Source organism: Cupressus sempervirens, chromosome 2 (genome assembly GCF_028749045.1).
Source record: "Cupressus sempervirens isolate cs-2001-9-10 chromosome 2, ASM2874904v1, whole genome shotgun sequence".
Classification (NCBI taxonomy): Eukaryota; Viridiplantae; Streptophyta; class Pinopsida; order Cupressales; family Cupressaceae; genus Cupressus; species Cupressus sempervirens.
Genome location: NC_143119.1, coordinates 519,039,250 through 519,058,646, shown reverse-complemented (window position 1 = coordinate 519,058,646; position 19,397 = coordinate 519,039,250).

Here is a 19,397-nt window from a genome sequence, read left to right as displayed (position 1 = left end):
AGTTGAGCTAGTAATGATCATTCTCCACTTATTGATCCCATAGCCAATCCAACTATCTCCAAAAATGTGGGGATGAAGCTTTTAGAAATTATCACCAAGTCTTCCCTAGGATAGATCTCAATATGGGAGGAATGGATTAATAGTTGCTCTCAAGATGGTAAGGGTAATTGAAGTGCGGTAAAAAAGAAGAAGAACCAAAATCAAGACCATCCCCCTCTGTCCCTAGCGATGACTAGAAGTAGAGTGAAGGTTGATGTTGGGGCAAAGACCAAAACTCTAGGAAGGAGAAGCCTGAATCAAACATTGTAGGATGAGACCAAAAGAACTTGGCAGATGGGAGCCAAAGAACCATCAAGGAATACTATGGAAAAAAGAAATGAAGATCATATCTTGGAACATAAGGGGCCTAAATGAAACCCACAAGCAGGAGATAGTTAGGAACATGATCAAAGATCAAAGACCTAATTTTTTACTGATCCAAGAAACTAAAATGTGGAAAGATGTGGTTGGTCAGTTGTCTTTTAGCAAAAACATGAGTAGTGAGGCTACAGGTTTGGAGGGAGCTATAGGGGGGGTGCTAATGATCTACAACAACAAGGCTTTTCATATTTGTATTGTTTATAATGAAGGTAATGCCCTCCTTTGTAAGGTTTCCCATGTTCATAGTGGTGATTCTTGGTTTATTTTAAATCTGTATGCTCCCAATACCAAAAGAGAGAGAAGGATTTTTTGGGCCAAAATTATTGATGTTATTCAAAATTGTAACATAAAAAAAAGGTTTATCATGGGGGATTTCAACTCCCCCCCTACTGATGATGAAAAATCTGGAGGGTTGGCTCCTGATCAGGAAAGTAAATTAGACCTCTCAAATTTTATAAACAATCTGGCTTTCATGGATGTTGATCTTTTGGGGGCTATTTCACTTGGTCTAATAGGAGAGTGGGTGGAGATTGCATCTAGGTTCAACTCAACAGAGCCCTTATCTCCCCTGATTGACTGCAAATCCACTCTTGCAGACTTTCCCTTCTCCCTAGAGTTGGTTTAGATCACTCCCCCATTTCACTTTGTTTAAGCCCCATGATGGTCAAAAAAAAATTTCCTTTTCATTTTGAGAAGATGTGGATTTCCCATCTGGACCGAGAAGCCAAGATTTCTTATTGGTGGAACATAGAGGTGGAAGGTACTACAATGTTTAGGATTGCCAAAAAATTGAAGAATGTGAAAAGGAACATTAAAGTTTGGAATAAGTCAGACTTTGGGCATATCTTCTAAGAAAAGGATGAAAGGTTAGACTAGCTCCACACTATCTAGGAAGAGATTCAGTTGGAGGGATATAATGACCTAAATAGGATAGAAGAAAGGTCTATTCTAACTAATCTACATAATATAATAAGTAGGGAGGAACACTTTTGGAAGCAAGGATCCAGAGTTAATTGGCTCAAAGAGGGGGACCCAAATACCAAGTTTTTCCATTTATCCACCCTAAAGCATCAGGCTCATAACAAAATTTCAAGCATCAAAAGGGGGCAGACTATGTTTACTAAAGACAATGCGATAGAGGATGAAGTTGTGAATTTCTTCTCCTCCCTTCTTTCAAAGGACTAGTCTCTCTCTGTGATAGATCAAGAGGATATCTTAAATGCTATTCCCTCACTATTGCAGGATCACCATAATTCCATACTAAAGGCTATTCCTTCTTAGCAAGAAATTTAGCAAGCGCTTTCTTTCCTTCTTGGTGATAAAGCTCCTAGCCTGGATGGTTTTCAAACCTTCTTTTTCTAGATATATTAGAAGGTGGTCAAAAGGGATGTTGTGAAGGCAATGCAAGAATTTTTTGGAGCCAAGAACCTCTTGAAAGAACTTAATGCTACTTTTCTAGTGCTTATTCCAAAAGTCCTAGGGGTTAACTTGACGGATAAGTTTAGACCCATCATCCTTTGCAACTCTTTCTATAAAATCATCTCAAAAGTTCTGACTACTAGGCTTCTTAGTATCCTTCATCTGATTATTTCCTCGCAGTAAATTGGTTTTGTCCTAGGGATTCTTGACTCTATTATTACAGTCCATGAGGTGATTCACTCTTTGGAACTTGGGAAGAGAGAATGATTTATGCTTAAATTGGACTTGTCTAAAGCTTATGATAGGGTGGACTGGAATTTCTTGTTGGCTATCCTTAAGGCTTTTGGCTTTGATGCCTAGGTTTGTAAACGTATCCTTCAACTTATCTTAACCCCCTCTTTGTCTATTTTGGTCAATGGTTCCCCCTCAAATTTCCTTTTACCTTCAAGAGGATTGAGACAGGATGGCCCTTTATCCCCTGTTCTCTTCATCATTTTGGCAGAGTGCTTGGGGAGGCTAATCCTAAGGAAGAGATAGGAAGGGAGCTTGCATGGCCTCAAGACTTCTTTCGAGCATACCTTTTTCACCCATTAGCAATTTGTGGATGATACTATCATGGGTGGAGATGTCTTATTTTAGGAGGCTAGAGTGCTTAAAGGCTTGCTCAATTCATACACGAGTAGTTCAAGCTAGGTTGTTAACTAGGAGAGAAGCTCGGTCTACTTTATCAACACACCTTTGGAGAGACAGAGGAAAATTGCTCATATTATGGGATGTGGCATTGGGTCTCTTCCTATAAACTATCTTAGTTTGTCTCTAGGGTCCAAACCTATGGAATCCTTCTAGAATAACATCATTGATAGATTCAACAAGAAGTTAACTGGTTGGAAAGGAGCTGCCCTCAGTCAAGTAGGCAGATGTACTTTGGTGAAATCTACTTTTCAAAATCTTTGTACTTATGCCCTCAGCCTCTTTGGGATTCCGATCAAGCATGCTGATAAAATGGAGAATATTTAGAGAGAATTCTTATGGATAGGTGTTGAAGATAATATGAGATATCATCTTGTTGCTTGGGATCATGTCTGTCTCCCTAAATTCTATGGTGGTCTAGGCATTAGAAAAATCAGATATCTCAATAATGCCCTATTGGCCAAGCAGATATGGCACATTTTTTAGAACTTAGGTGAATGGAGGGATATAATAGTGGAAAAATATTTGAGAAGGAAATCACTCAGCTTTTTGCTTAGTGAAGCTAAGATTCCTCAAGGATCTTACATATGAAATGGGATTTTAAAGGCAAAATTTTTGGCAAAGTCTAAGGCAAAATGGAAAATAGGTAATGGTGAAAATATTATTTTCTGGCAAAACAATTGGCTTTGCTAGGGACCTCTTATTGATCACCCCAATTATGGGAGATGGGCATAAATATGCATAAGAAGATTTGGTCTGAAAGTTAGCAACTATAGAGCTGGTCATGGTTGGCAAGACCTATCCTTAGTCTCACAAGATCTTAAACCTTTGATGATTACCCAGAATGCAATGATCCTTAATAATAAGAGGGATGAGGTCATTTGGGGAGATAACTCAAATGGGCAATACTCTATTGTTTCAAGTTACTTCTCAATGTGGGACAGATTGGAGAAACCCATCTAGGCTAAGGGCTAGATTCCTGGTCTTGCTCCAAAAATTAACATTTTCTTTTGGCTACTTCTCCAAGACAAATTCCTACCTTGGAAAACTTGGTAAAGAGAGGTAAAATTATCCCTAACAGGTGTAGCCTTTGTAAGCAAGATTTATAAATGGTTAACCACCTCTTTATTCACTGTCTCTTCTCTTCTGAGGTTTGGAGTCTCTTGACTAGGGACTATGGGGTTAGTTGGTACAACCTGGCTAATATCCAAGAGTTCTTTGGTCAATGGAATAGTGTGCACATAGGAATGAAGATTTAGATGTTAGGCTCATATTCTCTTCTACACTTCTATTGGGGAATATGGAAAGAGCAAAATAATCATATCTTCAGAGATAAGGAATCCACTTGCTTTCATTATTGTAGAAAAAATAGAAAGATTAATGAAGGAGAATTTTGCAACTAGAAAGGGAGGTAACATAGAAGGAGGAGGAAATAGCATAGAAAAGAAAAAGGTCAGGGATAGGAAAAGATAAGAGGCAAGGTGGCTTCTTCCCCTTGAAGACTAGCATAAAGCAAACTTCAATGGGGCTACCAAAGGAAATCTAGGTCCAGCGGGCTATGGAGGAATAATAAAAAATAGTCACAGGGATGGTGTTGTGGCTTTCTCCTATCCACTTGGGATTCAGTCAAACTATTTTGCTGAGGCTAATGCAACATTTCACATTGTTAAACTGGCCCTAGCTTCCAGGATTGACAACCTTTGGCTGGAGGGGATATATTAAATATTATTAATTGTTTAACTGGCCAATCTTTGCCATCATGGACTATTGCGAATATGGTGGAGGAGATCAAATCTAACTTGGGCAAATTTAAAAAGATCCATATAAGCCATGCATACAAGGAGGTCAACTTAGCCACAAACTAGTTTGCAAATGAAGTGGTAATAAAAAATATGATGATGACATGGTAGAATGGTGAAAGCTTTCTAAGGGTTGTGAAAGAATTAACACTACTCGAATGAATCCAAGGAAGTACAAAGACAATCCAAATGTAATTATGGAAATATTTTTAAGATTGCACATCGGACAAGGAGTAAATGAGAATCATGTGAAATTATTTTTCCATCATATCAAGTATGTGGTACACTTTTTGGATCAATTTGCCTTCTACCATTTTTTCTGCCATATATAAAACTTTTGTTGGGTTTCAAAAATAGAAGGAAGTTGAACTTAGTGAGAAAACAGGAAGTGGGTGTAGTTTTCATGAACTAGAGGAAATAATGGTTGGGGAGAGAAGTAGGAAGGAGTCGATGAGGGAGGTAGATAACTAGAGAAATAACCCAAAGGTCTGGCATAAACTAGAGAAGGTTGGCATTACAGAATTCATGGGAAAACTCCATGGTTTTGATAACGAGGTCACAAATACAATGGTGAAATCATAGAAGGATGGTTGAGTTAAAATCGATGGGGTTACACACCAAGTTGATGTGGATTTGATTGCCCAGGTTGCGGAGCTCTTCTTGGAGGGGATAAATTTCTTTGGAGACAAGAAAATGGTGGCTAATGCAGTCAAGGACTTTGTGAAGGATGAGAATGAAAAGAAGAAATTTGTGAAGACTGAGACATATTATGAAACAAAATTGATTAAAAAGCTCTGGAGGTATGTCTTAAGAGTTATTATCGAATATGTATCCCTGGATACTAGATTTGATAGGGTTAGGGCTCATCATTTTGTGCTTTTAAATCACTTTGGGCATGGAATAAAGATTTCTTTTCCTTTTTATCTTTTCACCTCCATGAGCAAGAGCATTGTGGGTTTTAAAAAGAAACCCACTGCTAATCCTACCCTTCATGAGGGGTTGCTCCTTTTGGTATATGAGTACTTAAAGACTCATACTAAGGGAAAATCCCTTGGCAAAGCTAGAAATTCTCTTGAGGAAATTGAGAGCTCAGATTTTAAGGAAGTTTAGAGCATAAATTCAGAAGATGAGGAAAATTCCCATTCTAAAGGTAAGAACCCTAAGGAAGGGGAGAAAGTTTTGCCCTCTACCAGCATTGCTCCTAGTAGAAAAAGCCCTAGGGGTTTAACCCCTAATCCACTCAAGATTGAGGAAAAAGAGGAGGAGGAGCACAACATTGAAGAAGAGGATACAAAATCGGAGGAAGAGGTGAAGGGGGAGGATAGTGAGAAAGTTAAGGAGGAAATGACAGTTACAACGACGAACCCCAAGAAAAGGAAGGCTAAGGAGGCTTCGCCTCTAGAAGAAAATAAGGACCAGATTCCTTTGATCACAAGCCCTATCCCTACCATTCCTTCACCACAAGGGAAGATAATTTCACTGGTGGAAGATGGTGGGGAGGTGGTTTTGAATGATAGGAGGGGATTGTGGAGAAATTTTAACTCTAAAATGGTGAAGATGGGGATAGTTAGAGAGACAATGAACCCCTAGGTGATGAAGGAAAAAGATGGTAAAGTCCATTGTGATGATTTTCTTGACCCAACTCTTGTTTCAATCTTTGACAATGCGAGAGAATCTAGGCTCAACCTACTCAACAATGCTAAATGTAGCATGATAAATAATTTTTGATCTATCAAATGGCTATTTCATGAGATAGAAGAAATCAAGGAGAAAGTGAGCTAGAAGGATAGCCACATGAGAAGTAGTGACCAAGAACACCATGTTGACTAGGAGGATCACATCTCAAAGGTTGAAAAAAGAGTTCTAAGGATGGAGACTTCTAATCAGAATCTGGCTAACCAAGTGATTGCAAATTTGAACACTCTGAATGAAAACATCAATAGTTTAGGAGATTCTCTGAAGGAAGCTAGCTTTGGTGGGGAAAAAGAAGACAAAGAAAATATGGACTATGGGAAAACTAAGGAAGAAAAGGAAAAGACTAGGGGACCGGTGGATGATTAGAACTAGGATCAAGTGGGAGTAGACAACTAGAAGGTCAATGAAGCTGCAAAGACTCTACAGGTTCTAGATAGGGAGAACTAATAGTTTTAGTTTTCATTTTTTGTTTTTTCCTTATCTAAAGTTACTAGTTCTTACATCCTGGCCATGGGCCTATCTTTTGGTTTTGGTTTTTATGAGCAGATGCATGTTAGCTAGACTTTACTTTTTATTTATATTTCTATTATTATGTAAAACTTTTGGGTTTCAGGATCCCTATAAAACCTATTTTACTTAATAAAAAACAAGCATAAAGGTAAGAAGGACTCCAAGAACTACAAGAGTTTCAAGGACAAAGGTCAGGAATCTTGTTTTATAGCTAAAGATTCTAATAATAGTGAAGATGAAATAGAATATATAGCTGTGAAAGATGAATCTGATGATGAAGGAGATAAGACGACATTTATCTCTCATGTTAGCAAAAATGATATATGAATTATTGATAGTGGGTTCTCACATCATATGATTGGTGAAAAAACAAAGTTTGAGCATATGAAATATAATGATGAAGGTAGTGTAAGATTTGGAAACAATAAACCTTGTAATATAAAAGGAAAAGGATGTATATTGTTGACTAAATAACTTGTATGTAACAATGCCTATTGGGTCGAAGGACTAAAGCATAATCTACTAAGTGTGGCACAACTAAATAATAATGGATTCAAGGTAGAATTCTTGAATGGACATGCAAAATTTCTGGATGGGAAAGAAAAATTGGTTGGATCTGGCAAGCAAACAAAAGGTAATCTATTTTATCTTGATCTCAGTGATTGTTCATGTATTATTGCTCAAGTAGAGGAAAGCTGGTTATGGCACAAAAGACTATGTTATGTGAATTTTGATAATTTAGTTAAGATAAGAAAACATAGAAGAGTAAGAGGTATTCCTAGTTTAAAGAAGCCTAACATGGGTCTATGCAAGAATTGCCAAATTGGTAAGATGGGAAAGACTAGCTTCAAGATCAAAGACTATCAGTGAGAAGAAGTCTTGGAAATTGTTTATATAGACTTATGTGGACCAATTGGAATAAAGAGTTATAGTGGAGAAATGTTTTTAATTTTTTTTGTTGATGGCTACTTTAGAATGATGATAGTAATGTACCTTAAATAAAAATTAGAAGCCTTTCAAAATTTTAAGTGGTATTTGGCAAGAGTAGAAAAAGAAACTAGAAAGAAGTTGAAATGCTTAAGATCATACATCTAGGTGGTGAATTCATCTCCCATGAGTTCAATAATTTCTATATTGAAAGAGGAATCAAAAGACAAGTATTAGCCCTTTTTACACCATAGTAGAATGGTATAGCAGAAAGAAGAAATAGATCCATCATGGACTATACAAGAATACTAATGATTGTAAAGAATGTTGCTCTCAAATACTGTAAGGAAGCTATCAACACTATAATTCATACCTTGAATAGAGTTCAGTTGAAGAAATATTCAAACAAGATATCTTACCAGCTATGGTATGGTTACGAACCTAATGTAAGTTACTTGAAAGTATTTGGTAGAAAATGTTATATATTGAAAGAATCTAGAAAAGAAAAAATTGATGTAAAAGGTGATGAAGGCATATTTCTATAATACTCTTGTAGAAGTAAAGCATACATATGTTTGAATTTGTCTACTCAAAAAATTATGGAAAGTACACATGTCAAAATTAATGAATTTGTAGAAAATAGTGAAGAAGAAAGCAACAAGGAACCTAAAGAATATAGAAGATTTGTTTAATATGAACCTGATACTCTGCAAAATCTATCTGAGAGAAAAGAATATTCATCTCCCAAGTTCCCAAAAACTCCAATAGTTACTAAGTTGCAGAAAGTGCAACTCGAGCCACAAGGATCCAAGTCACAATCAGAGGCTACTGAGCTAGTACAAACCATGCTTGATGGACCCGAGTCATAGAAAAAAGGACCCAAGCTTGAAACTAAAAAAGAAGAAGATGGTGGAACTCATTTAAAGACCAAGGAGTCTGTGTTAGCAAGATATGTCAAAAGGCATCACGCACCTGATCAGATCATTGGAGACAAATCAGATGGAACAATGACAAGAAGCAAATTAAAAGGTACATGTTTACTTGCTGAATTTAAACCTAGAAGTGTTAAAGATGCTCTAGAAAATTAAAGTTGGATTGAATCAATGAATGAAGAGATAGAACATATAGAAAAGAAAAAAACTTGGACTCTTTTTCCTAGACCCAAGGATAAAAATGTAATTAGTAAAAAATGGGTATTTAGAAATAAACTGAATGAAGATGGAAAAGTATCAAGAAACAAAGAAAGATTAGTATGAAAAGGTTATTCTCAAGAAGAAGGTATTGACTATGGTGAGACTTTTTCTCTTGTAGCAAGATTAGAATGTGTTAGAACTTTACTAGAAAATGCAACACATAGAGGATTTAAAGTATATCAAATGGATGTTAAATCTCCATTCTTGATGAGGAAGTCTACATTGAACAACCATAAGGTTTTGTAGATCCTAGCAAAAGAGACATGATTTGCAAACTACACAAAGCATTATATGGTCTCAAACAAGCCCTCAGAGCCCAGTATGAAAGACTACATAATTACTTGGTGTAGATTGGTTTTCAAAGGAATAATGACAATAGTAGTTTGTATATCAAGGAAGCACTAGATAAGAAGATTGTGTTGGCAAAAATATTTGTTGATGATACTCTATTTATAGGAAATGATGACTTATGCAAAGCATTCTCAGTAGAAATAAGTAAATAATTTGAGATGTCCATGTTTGGTGAAATAAAATTCTTTGTTGGATTACAAATACAATAGAACAAGAATGGTATCTACATCACTCAATCTGAGTATATCAAGGAGATATTGAAGAAATTTGGAATGGAAGATTCAAGACCAGTTGGACCACCTATGTCTACTAGACATAAGCTTTCTTGAAATGATGATTCCAAAGAAGCAGATAAGACCACTTATAGATCAATGATTGGAAAATTGCAGTATGTGGTACACACAAGGGTTGATATTGCTCTAGCAATTAGAATAGTTGCAAGATTCTTAGCAAATCCTCAAGAAAATCACATGATGGAAATCAAGAGAATCATGAGATATCTGAAAGGTATTGAAGACTATTGTTTATGGTACAAACTTGGAGGCAATTTAGACTTGAAAGTATTTACTGATGTTGATTGGGTAGGAAGTCTTGATAAAAGAAAAAGCACTAGTGGTGGAGCATTCTTTCTTGGTAAAAGACTAGTATCTTGGACAAGAAAGAAGCAAAATTGTACATCTCAATCCACAATAGAGGCAAAATATGTAGCAATGGCAGTCAATTGTTCTAACATTGTTTGGCTCAAACAACTATTGGAAGGAATGAAGGTAGAGATCAAAGATCTATTTTTCATATATTGTGATAACACTAGTGCAATCAATATATCAAAGAATCCAGTAATGCACTCCAAAACAAAGCATATTGCTATAAAATATCACTTTTTAAGAGAGTTAGTGCAAGATAAAGAAGTTAGATTGGAATATTTGAATACAAAGGAATAGATTGCAGACATGTTCACCAATCCATTACCTAAGGATGCATTTCTAATCTAAGAGGTAAGCTAGTGGTCATTCCCCTATCTAAAATTCACTAAATGAAGTTTAGTGAATGCATCAACTAGAACTTGTTGAAGATCAATAAGTTGGTGCAAAATTGGCAAGGGCATATTGCAGATGAATTAGTACTTAAGGTACATTGGTATTTACAGAATTATTATCTTTGGCATGTGTTGTCAAAGAGGGAGAAGTTTACTGTCATATCTCTGAGAAATTTTTTGGAACTGGAATAAAGTTAGAAATCAAAGAGGGAGAAGTCTTCCAAATAAGAAGCTTGCTAAAAGAGGGAGAATGTTCTAAATGAACTTGGTAGTAGCTATTGCAGACATAATCTAGTGAAATGAAGAGCTCATACTGACAGAGGGAGTTCTCAAGTCTAAAATCCAAAAATTTCATTGTGCTATGACATGTTGTGTTGCCATCAATGCCAAAGAGGGAGATTGTTGGATACAATTGGTTAATTGTATGTTGTCTTTAATGTTACACAAATGTCATATTATTATCAGTCACTATATGTTGAGTTCACTCAGGTAGTGAAGATAGTTCTTAGTGTCCACCAAGCATTCCTATGTTTGCCTAGTTCAGAAGGTAATTTCTACCGAGTTCACTTGAGTGTCAAAGGAAAATTTGTAGAAAGTGAGTGTTAACCAAGCTCACTCAGGTAATGAAAGAAATTTGGATGGAACTAGTGCTAACTGAGCTCACTCGATTGCCAAAGGATTTTCATAAGTTTGTAGTGTTAATTGAGATTTTGTTGGTTAACAAAGGAAATTTTTTCTAAGTTAGCTTTTACTAAGCTAGGTTGGCTAACGAAGGATTTTCTTATTTTGTATATTAAGCTTAATTGATTTATCTATTGATTCCAATTGATTAAGGTGATGAATATTGATTATTCTAATTTGTATTTGAGTTGACTTGACATATGGAAGATGTAAGTATAAGTTCATGTTGTGATTTCAAAGTATGCAAGTGAGTGTGCAAGTTAAAATTATGAAGATGTTATTGAATATTTGATGATGAGAAGAGGGAGCAAATTTGAAGGATAAATAGAATATCCTTGTGGAGCAGCAAAGCTATATTCAATCAAGAAGGATCAAGTACAAGGGAGAATAGAGATCTATAATTAGTGATTTAGTTGCATTCAAATTAGGTCATCTCATTGTCACTCTCTAACCATTGTAGCAGTGATCTAAATCTCTTAACATAGTTGGCTTAACAACTATTTGCAAATCCTCTAACAAGGTGGAAATTCCATTAAATTGTTGTCAAGACCTCTAACCAGGCCACTCCTAATAGGGTGATTAAATTCTCTAATAAGGTGACACCTAACAGTGTGTTTTGTAACCTTTAACAGGGTTGGCTCCTAATAGGGCCCACTTTAAAAGAGAGAAAATCAGTAACTAGTTCCTATTGGTGGTTTTTCTCAAATTGGGTTTCCATGTTAAATCATACTGTCAAATGTGTTCATGCTATTTTCTTTTATGTGTTTGCAACTAAGTTAAAGTAATGGTAATCATAGATAACATTTAAAGGTTTTTATGTTAATCATTTACCGAGCTAATCCAATTACTACTGAGTTACTACATTCTGTGTGTTTACTGAGCTTCAATAATATTCAGTTATCTATTTACATTTTGTATTGACATTTAAGGGATCTGCGATTCATTTTTGTAGTAACTGATTCACCTCTCCCCTCTCAGTTACTCCTCTTATATTTCCAACAATGGATTGTGGGTCATTTTTCCTACAAATTTCCTTGGTTGTGATATCAACTATGCTTCTCTTTGGAAAGAGTTTTTCTAAGAAGAGGGAAACTTCATCTTAGAGACAAGAAGATGGGAGGAAGGAGAAAAATATTTGAACCAAAAAGTTGCAAAGAGTGGAGGAAGAAGAGGGAAATTTGGGACATACAGGAGCAAGGAAATCTTTCTAGTTATACCAAAAAATTGAAAGGAAGCAAACCCGCTATTACCCATAATTTGATAAAGACTTGGAAAGACATGAGTGTTTTAGTGGGGAATCAAAGGATGGAGGTTTCTAAAGATATCATAGCTAAAGCTACATGGATGGATACAAAGGGTATTAATTTCTATTGGGATAGGAAGCTCTCAGATTGGGTGGTTGATGAGTTTGCAGATTCAGCTAAGGAATGCAACAGGCTAGTGAAAATAGGTAATTCCTACTTTATCCCAAATTCCATTTCATGCTCCTAGAGATTTGTTATTTTTTTGGTTATTGAGTATCTTACTTTAGATGGGAACTTCACTAAGATATATGGTCTCCATTTCATGTTGGTTAACCATTTTAGGAATAGGGTTACGATAAATTTTCCTTTTTACCTTAGACAATGTTTGGGTAATTCTATTTTTGCCTTTCAAAATTATCTTGAGGAAGATCAAATAGACCATGAGGGGTTAATGGTTTTAATAATGAAACTACTAAAGTAAAAAATGGTGGATAGGCCCAGGAAAAGTAAGAAATTGCTTGATTATGAGACTGAGGGCAGTGATTCTGAGGAGGATTTTGATAAGGAAACTAAAGATGAGGTGGATGAGGTTGATTTAAAGTAGAGCAAGGAAGGTGATCTAGGAAGCTCTTCCAAGAAGAAAAGGAAGGAAAAGGAGAGTGATTCAAAACAAGATAGTGATTATGACAAGGAGCAAAGAAAGGGTTATCAGAAGATAGAAACTTTGGGAAAGGTTTTGCAAAATAGGGGAAAGAAGTCAAAAAGGGATTATGTCCCCTCTAACAATGAAACCTTAATTAAGAGGATGGAAAGAAAAAGAAAAAAAGGCATTTTATCAAGATGTAGGTGATGACAATGATATCAAGGAGGTGGACCTGGATAGAAACAAATAGGGGGAGCAAGATGACTACTTTGAACATAACAAAGATGAGGATGAACAAGGGTTCCTAAGGGAATCATGGGTAACCCAAGGCCAATTATAAAGGATATTGATACCCTTAAACAAAAATGTAGGATATTTTAAAGGACTTTGATCAGCTCAGCAAGATGGCAAGGGGGAGTAAACTTTGGGTCAACATATTGGTAGGCTCTTTGAGGTTATTGGCAATGTGGAAGAGGTAAAAAACTTGATGAAGCATGTTCCAACAATTGAAACCAAAAATAGGAACCTTGACTAGTTAGGAAAAGACATTTAAAAAAGGATGGATGGTCTAGATGCTAGAATGAGTAACATGGAGAAAATAGTCAAGAAATTGGCAGGTCAAAATTGCATTATTTTGAAGACTATGGTTGATAATTTGAATACCCTACTAAATAAGATGGAATGAAGTAAAGGCTAATACTCCCTTGTTGTGAATGAGGACTAGGGCTTGAACAAGTGCACAAGGGATAATTCCAAGAATAATAAAGGAGTGGAAGCAAAAAAGCTAGATGAAATGAAAGCTTCTACAAAAAATATGAACATTCTGGTAGACCAAGCTGCAAACCTATTGAAGTCTTTATAGCTATCTGGGAGCTATCTTTTTGCTTTTCTTTTGCTGTCTTTTAGTGCATAGTTGTACTCTGGCCTCCTGCTTCTTTGATTTTTTCTATATGTTGTCTGAGGCCTTCAATTCTCTAAACTTTTATGTTCTTATTTCTCTAATACTTTGTTAAAGGTTTCAGGTCCTTTAAAACCTATTTTTACGTAATCAAAATAATCCCCCCTTTGACATGAGTGGAAAAATACTTGGTCATGCATGACTAACCTTAACTTAGATAATATCCATATAGTATTTGTTTTACATACAAAATTTCAAAAAATTCAAAATTTTGCAAAATTTATGACTCATCAGTCATACCTTAAAATTCAATAACTCCCCCTGAGTTGATTATTCTATTTTGAATAGAAAATGAATACTCCTACTAAGTAGATCTTCTATGCTGACTCTATCTCTATTTGATCTCCTCCAAAACTTATCTCTCCTTTCATGCATTCTCCCCCTTTTCTTCATTCTCTCCCTTCATTTATTGTCCCCCTTTTGACACTTATGTCATGGGTTTTACACGAATTGTGTGTTTCGCCAAGAAAGTTTTATGGACCTCAAGTATTATCTTCAAAGCTACATCCCAATTATCACAAGCTACTTCCAATGATTTGATTTGGATAGATAACTTGGCAGCAAGGTGAACTAAGCCTTCATGTGTAGAAAGATGAGGATCTTTTTGTTGAAAATAGATTGGTACAAGTATGAAAATGTGTTTCAATCATTGTTTTGTCACTAATATCAAACCTGACACTTGCTGGTAAGACAATTGATTAGATGATTTTAGTACTATCATTTATTTGATTGATGAAGAAGATTTGATAAAATGAGGAAATAATAAAACCTAGAGGAAAAGTTGAGTTATGATATGGAAAAGGAGTACAAAGATTAGTTAAGACAGTGATATTATAGTGCATTGATAATCTACTTAAGGTTGCAAAGAATGGATACACTGATTAAGTTTAGAAGAACAAGTTAAATGAAGTATGTCTACCAAGCTTAACAATCTACATAGTAGGTGCCAAGCAATGTTAGTGTAAGTAGAGTAGAAAATTAGTTGGAGCCAAGTAAATTCAATTTAAGTATGGGCTATGAGATACAATTTAAGCTAAGTAAATTTTACTTGATGTCAAGCACCAGTAAACTTTAGTTCATGCCAAGTGTTTTGATAGTGGATGTCGAGAAACATAGTATGTGCCAAGCATTAGAAGCAAGTTAATGTCAAGTGCTAGCATTATGAGAAAGATTGTGAATTTGATGAATCTAAGCCAACAAGTTTGATTTCTTAGATTCTGCGGACCATGTGGAAGATAAGCTTGATGAGCTAGTGGCATAGAATTCATAGTGAACCATTTTGAGGTGAATTCAAAAAAGATTGAAGGAGAAGTTTCTAAAAGGGAATGAAATGAAATGATAGTTAGATTCATTAAATCCTACCTGATCTAACCTAACCCTAAAATGGATGAAGGAGGATGAATGGGAAAAGATTTTGATTTTCTATTTATAGAGATGGTTGGTCAAAAGTAAGGTTGTCATGTGTGAGAACCTAAGGAAGTCAAGGAGTCTAGGGTATTGCTTCGTTTAGTGAGATAAGAGAAGAGACTACATTGGCAAGCAAAGAAGGAAAGCTTAAGGGTATAGATGCTTAAAGGGTGAACACACTATTAGAGCTGAAATGTGTGAAATCCAAGTAGAATGTAAGACTGAAAACATAGATCTATAATTTTTGAAATGGAGTTGTAAGTTGTTATTAGATCAAGCCTTACTATTACTTTCTAATCATTGTATTAGTCTAGGGTAAATCCTTTACATTAAGGTTGACCTAACAATCATTTGTAAATCCTTTAACCAGGTGACTTTCGAAGTGAATGATATAAATTCCTCTAACAAGACTCACTCCTAACAAGGTGATTGAAATCTTTTAACCAAGCCACATTAAATAATGTGCAATGTAACCTTTAATAGGGTTGGCCTTTCACAGGACATCACTTTAGAAGAGTGAGAATGAGTAACATGTTATTGATGGGTCTTCCCAAATTGGGTTTCCACATTAGATCGTTGTGTTAAATGTGTTATTGAATTTGCTATGTTTCTTGTTTACATTTCTACAAAGTTGATTTGATAGTAACCGATAAGTTTAAGTGATTGTATGATCTAATGGATGCATGCATGATTACAAATTTTATGGATATGGGTTCACTAAGTTGTGAAAAATTTTAATTGTAAATTTAGACCTTGGATAACTAATTCACCCCCCTCTCAATTATTCTAAAGAGTTCCAACAATTAGTATTAGAGCCATCTGCTTAAGAGGAATAGTTTGAAGGTACTAAAAGAAAAAAGATGAATATGTCAAAAAGAGAGGTACCTAAGTTTAATAGAGATAACTTTCCATTAGTGTAAGCTAAGTAGAAAATTAGTTCGAGGCAAGTAAAGTCAATTTTGATATAGGCTGAGTGATATAGTGTAAGATGAGTAAAGTTTAGTTGATGTCAAGCACTAGTAAACTTTAGTTTGTGCTAAGTGTTTTGATAGTGGATGTCGAGAAACATAGTATGTGCCGACAATTAGAAGCAAGTTAATATTGAGTGTTAGCATTATGAGAAAGATTGTGAATTTAATGAATCTGAGCTGATAAGTTTAATTTCTTAGATTGTGTGGACCATGTGGAAGATAAGCTTGATGAGCTAGTGGCATAGAATTCATGGTGAACCATTTTGAGGTGAATTCAAACAAGATTGAAGGACAAGTTTCTAGAAGGGAATGAAATGAAATGGTAGGTAGATTCATTAAATCCTACTTGATCTAACCTAACCCTAAAATGTATGAAGGAGGATGAATGAAAAAAGATCTTAATTTTATATTTATAGAGATGGTTGGTTAGAAGCAAGGTTTTCATGTGCAAGAACCCAAGGAAGTCAAGGATTCTAGAGTATTGCTTCATTCAGTGACCTAAGAGAAGAGACTACATTTACATAGAAAGAAAGCTTAAGGGTATAGATGCTTAAAGGGTGAACACACTATTAGAGCTGAAGTGTGTGCAAAATCCAAGTAGAATGTAGGACTAAAAACATAGATCTATAATTTGAAAAATGGAGTCATAAGTTGTTATTAGATCAAGCCTTACTATTACTTTCTAATCATTGTATTAGTCTAAGGTAAATCCTTTACATTAAGGTTGACCTAACAGTCATTTGTAAATCCTTTAATTGGGTGACATTCCAAGTGAATGATCTAAAGTTCTCTAACAAGACTCACTCCTAACAAGGTGATTGAAATCTTTTAACCAAGTCACATTAAAAAATGTGCAATGTAACCTTTAATAGGGTTGGCCTTTCACAGGGCATCACTTTAGAAGAGTGAGAATAAGTAACATGTTATTGATGGTTTTTCTCAAATTGGGTTTCCACATTAGATAATTGTGTCAAATGTGTTATTGAATCTATTATGTTTCTTGTTTACATTTCTACAAAGTTGATTTGATAGTAACTGATAAGTTTAAGTGATTGTATGATCTAATGGATGCATGTATGATGAATTTTTTTATGGATATGGGTTCACTAAGTTGTGAAAATTTTTAATTGTACATTTGGACCTTGGATAACTAATTCTCCCCCCTCTCAATTATTCTAAATAATTCCAACAATTGGTATTAGAGTCATCTGCTTAAGAGGAATAGTTTGAAGGTACTAAAAGCAAAAGATGAAGATGTCAAAAAGAAAGGTACCTAAGCTTAATAGAGATAACTTTCCTGCATGGAAAAGTTTGGTGAAGCTACACCTAGGAGGTCTTAGAGATAATGCATAATCTACCATCACCACTGAGCATGTTGATCTTGCTAGAGCCCTAATTCTTGAAGATCTGAAAAAGAAGAAAGAACACAATTAGACAATGTTGGAGATTGCCTCTACCATAAGTTATGTGGAGTTTTTGATATCAAGGGTTATGATAGTGCAAATAAAATGTGGGATTCTCTACACACTATCTATGGAGGTGACAAAAAGGTTCAAAGAGCCAAATTTGAAAGTCTTAGAGGTAAGTTCGATGATATGAAAATGCAAGAAGGTGAGAATATTGCTCAATATTGCTCTAAGATAAAAGATGTTGTTAATGCAATAAGAGGATATGATGGTAAAATAGATGATGAGATTATACTAAGCAATGTTTCAAGAACACTACTACCTATTTATGCTATTAGAGTTTTTGTAATACAAAAACTGAGATATATACTAGGCACTGATCTAACTCTTGAAGGTTTGGTAGGTAGGCTCACTACTTTTGAGCTATCTAATTTTGATAATTACAAACCTGACAATGTTGAATCTTCTTTCAAAGCCAAGATGCCATTGAAGGAACCTAATGAGAAGAAGAAGAAAAAGGTAAAATATGCATCTAGTGATAGTGATACAAATGCGGAAGATGTAGAAAAACTTGAAGCACTACTAGCAAGGAGATTTCACAAAGGTAAAGGTAAGTTACCTATCACATGTTTCAATTGCAATGAGGTTGGTCATATTATTGTTAGATGTCATGAGAAGAAGAATTACAGAGGTGGAGACAAGTACAAAATTAGAAGGGATGAAGACAACAAAGACTACAAAGAAAAAGGTAAAAAGTCTTGCTACATTGCTAAAGAGGAAACAAAGAATGGATTTGATGATCATGATGATGAAGTGTTGTATGTTGCAATGAAGGATTAATCTAATGAGGATGAGGCAACTGCACTAGTGTCTTGTGTGAACAAGAATGATAGATGGATCATTGACAATGTGTGTTCACATCACATGACTCGAGATAAAAATAAGTTCATTACCTTGAATTATTATGATGGAAATACTGTAAGGTTTAGTAATGATGCACCCTATCTGATAAAAGAAAAATATTCTATCAAACTCATAGAAAAGATTTTATGTGACAATTCTTATTATGTTGAAGGAAGTAACTATAATTCGTTGAGTGTGTCATAACTAAATAATTCAAGTTGTAAGGTTGAGTTTAAGAATAAGATTGCTAAGATATATGATACTAATGGAAAACTAATTGGAAAAGGTGATCAAACTAGAGGTAATCTATTCTACCTTGATATAGAGGATGCTACTTGTTTAGAAGTAGAATTTGATGATGTGTGGCTTTGGCACATGAGTTTATGTCATGTTAATTTTGATAACTTGGCTAGTATCAGTAAAATGAGAAGAGTTAGAGGTTTGCCTAAGTTGAAGAATCCTGACAATATAATTTGCAAACAATATTAGTTAGGCAAAATGAAAAAGTCACATTTTAAGAGTAAGACTCATATCTCTAAAGGAATATTAGAGATTGTTCATACTAACTTGTGTGGACTAATTGATGTGCAAAGCTACAGAGGAGATAAGTACATTATGCTATTTGTTGATGATTATTCTAGAATGATGATGGTTATGTTTATGAAACAAAAATTTGATGCTTTCCAAATGTTTAAGTGGTACTTAGCAAGAGTTGAAAAGGAAATAGGTAAAAGTCTAAAATGTTTGAGATCTAATAGAGGAGGAGAATTTACATCAAATGAGTTTGAGAGGTTTTGTAATGAAAGAGGAATCAAAAGAAAGACATCAATCCTAGGACTCCTCCACAAAAATGGAACTACTGAAAGGAGGAACATTTCTATAATAGACTGTTGTAGGACACTCATGATGGAGAAAAATATTTCTTTGAAATAGTAGAGAGAAGCTATAAGTAATAATGTCTATACCTTGAACCATGTGCAAGTCAAGAAAGGTACTCATTCAACACCTTTTGAACTATTGTATGGATACTCACACAAGTAAAATATTTTAAGGTATTTAGAAGAAAGTGTTATATTCTCAAAGATTTCAAGAATGATAACTTAGATGGAAAAAGTGAAGAAGGTATATTCCTTGGATATTCCAC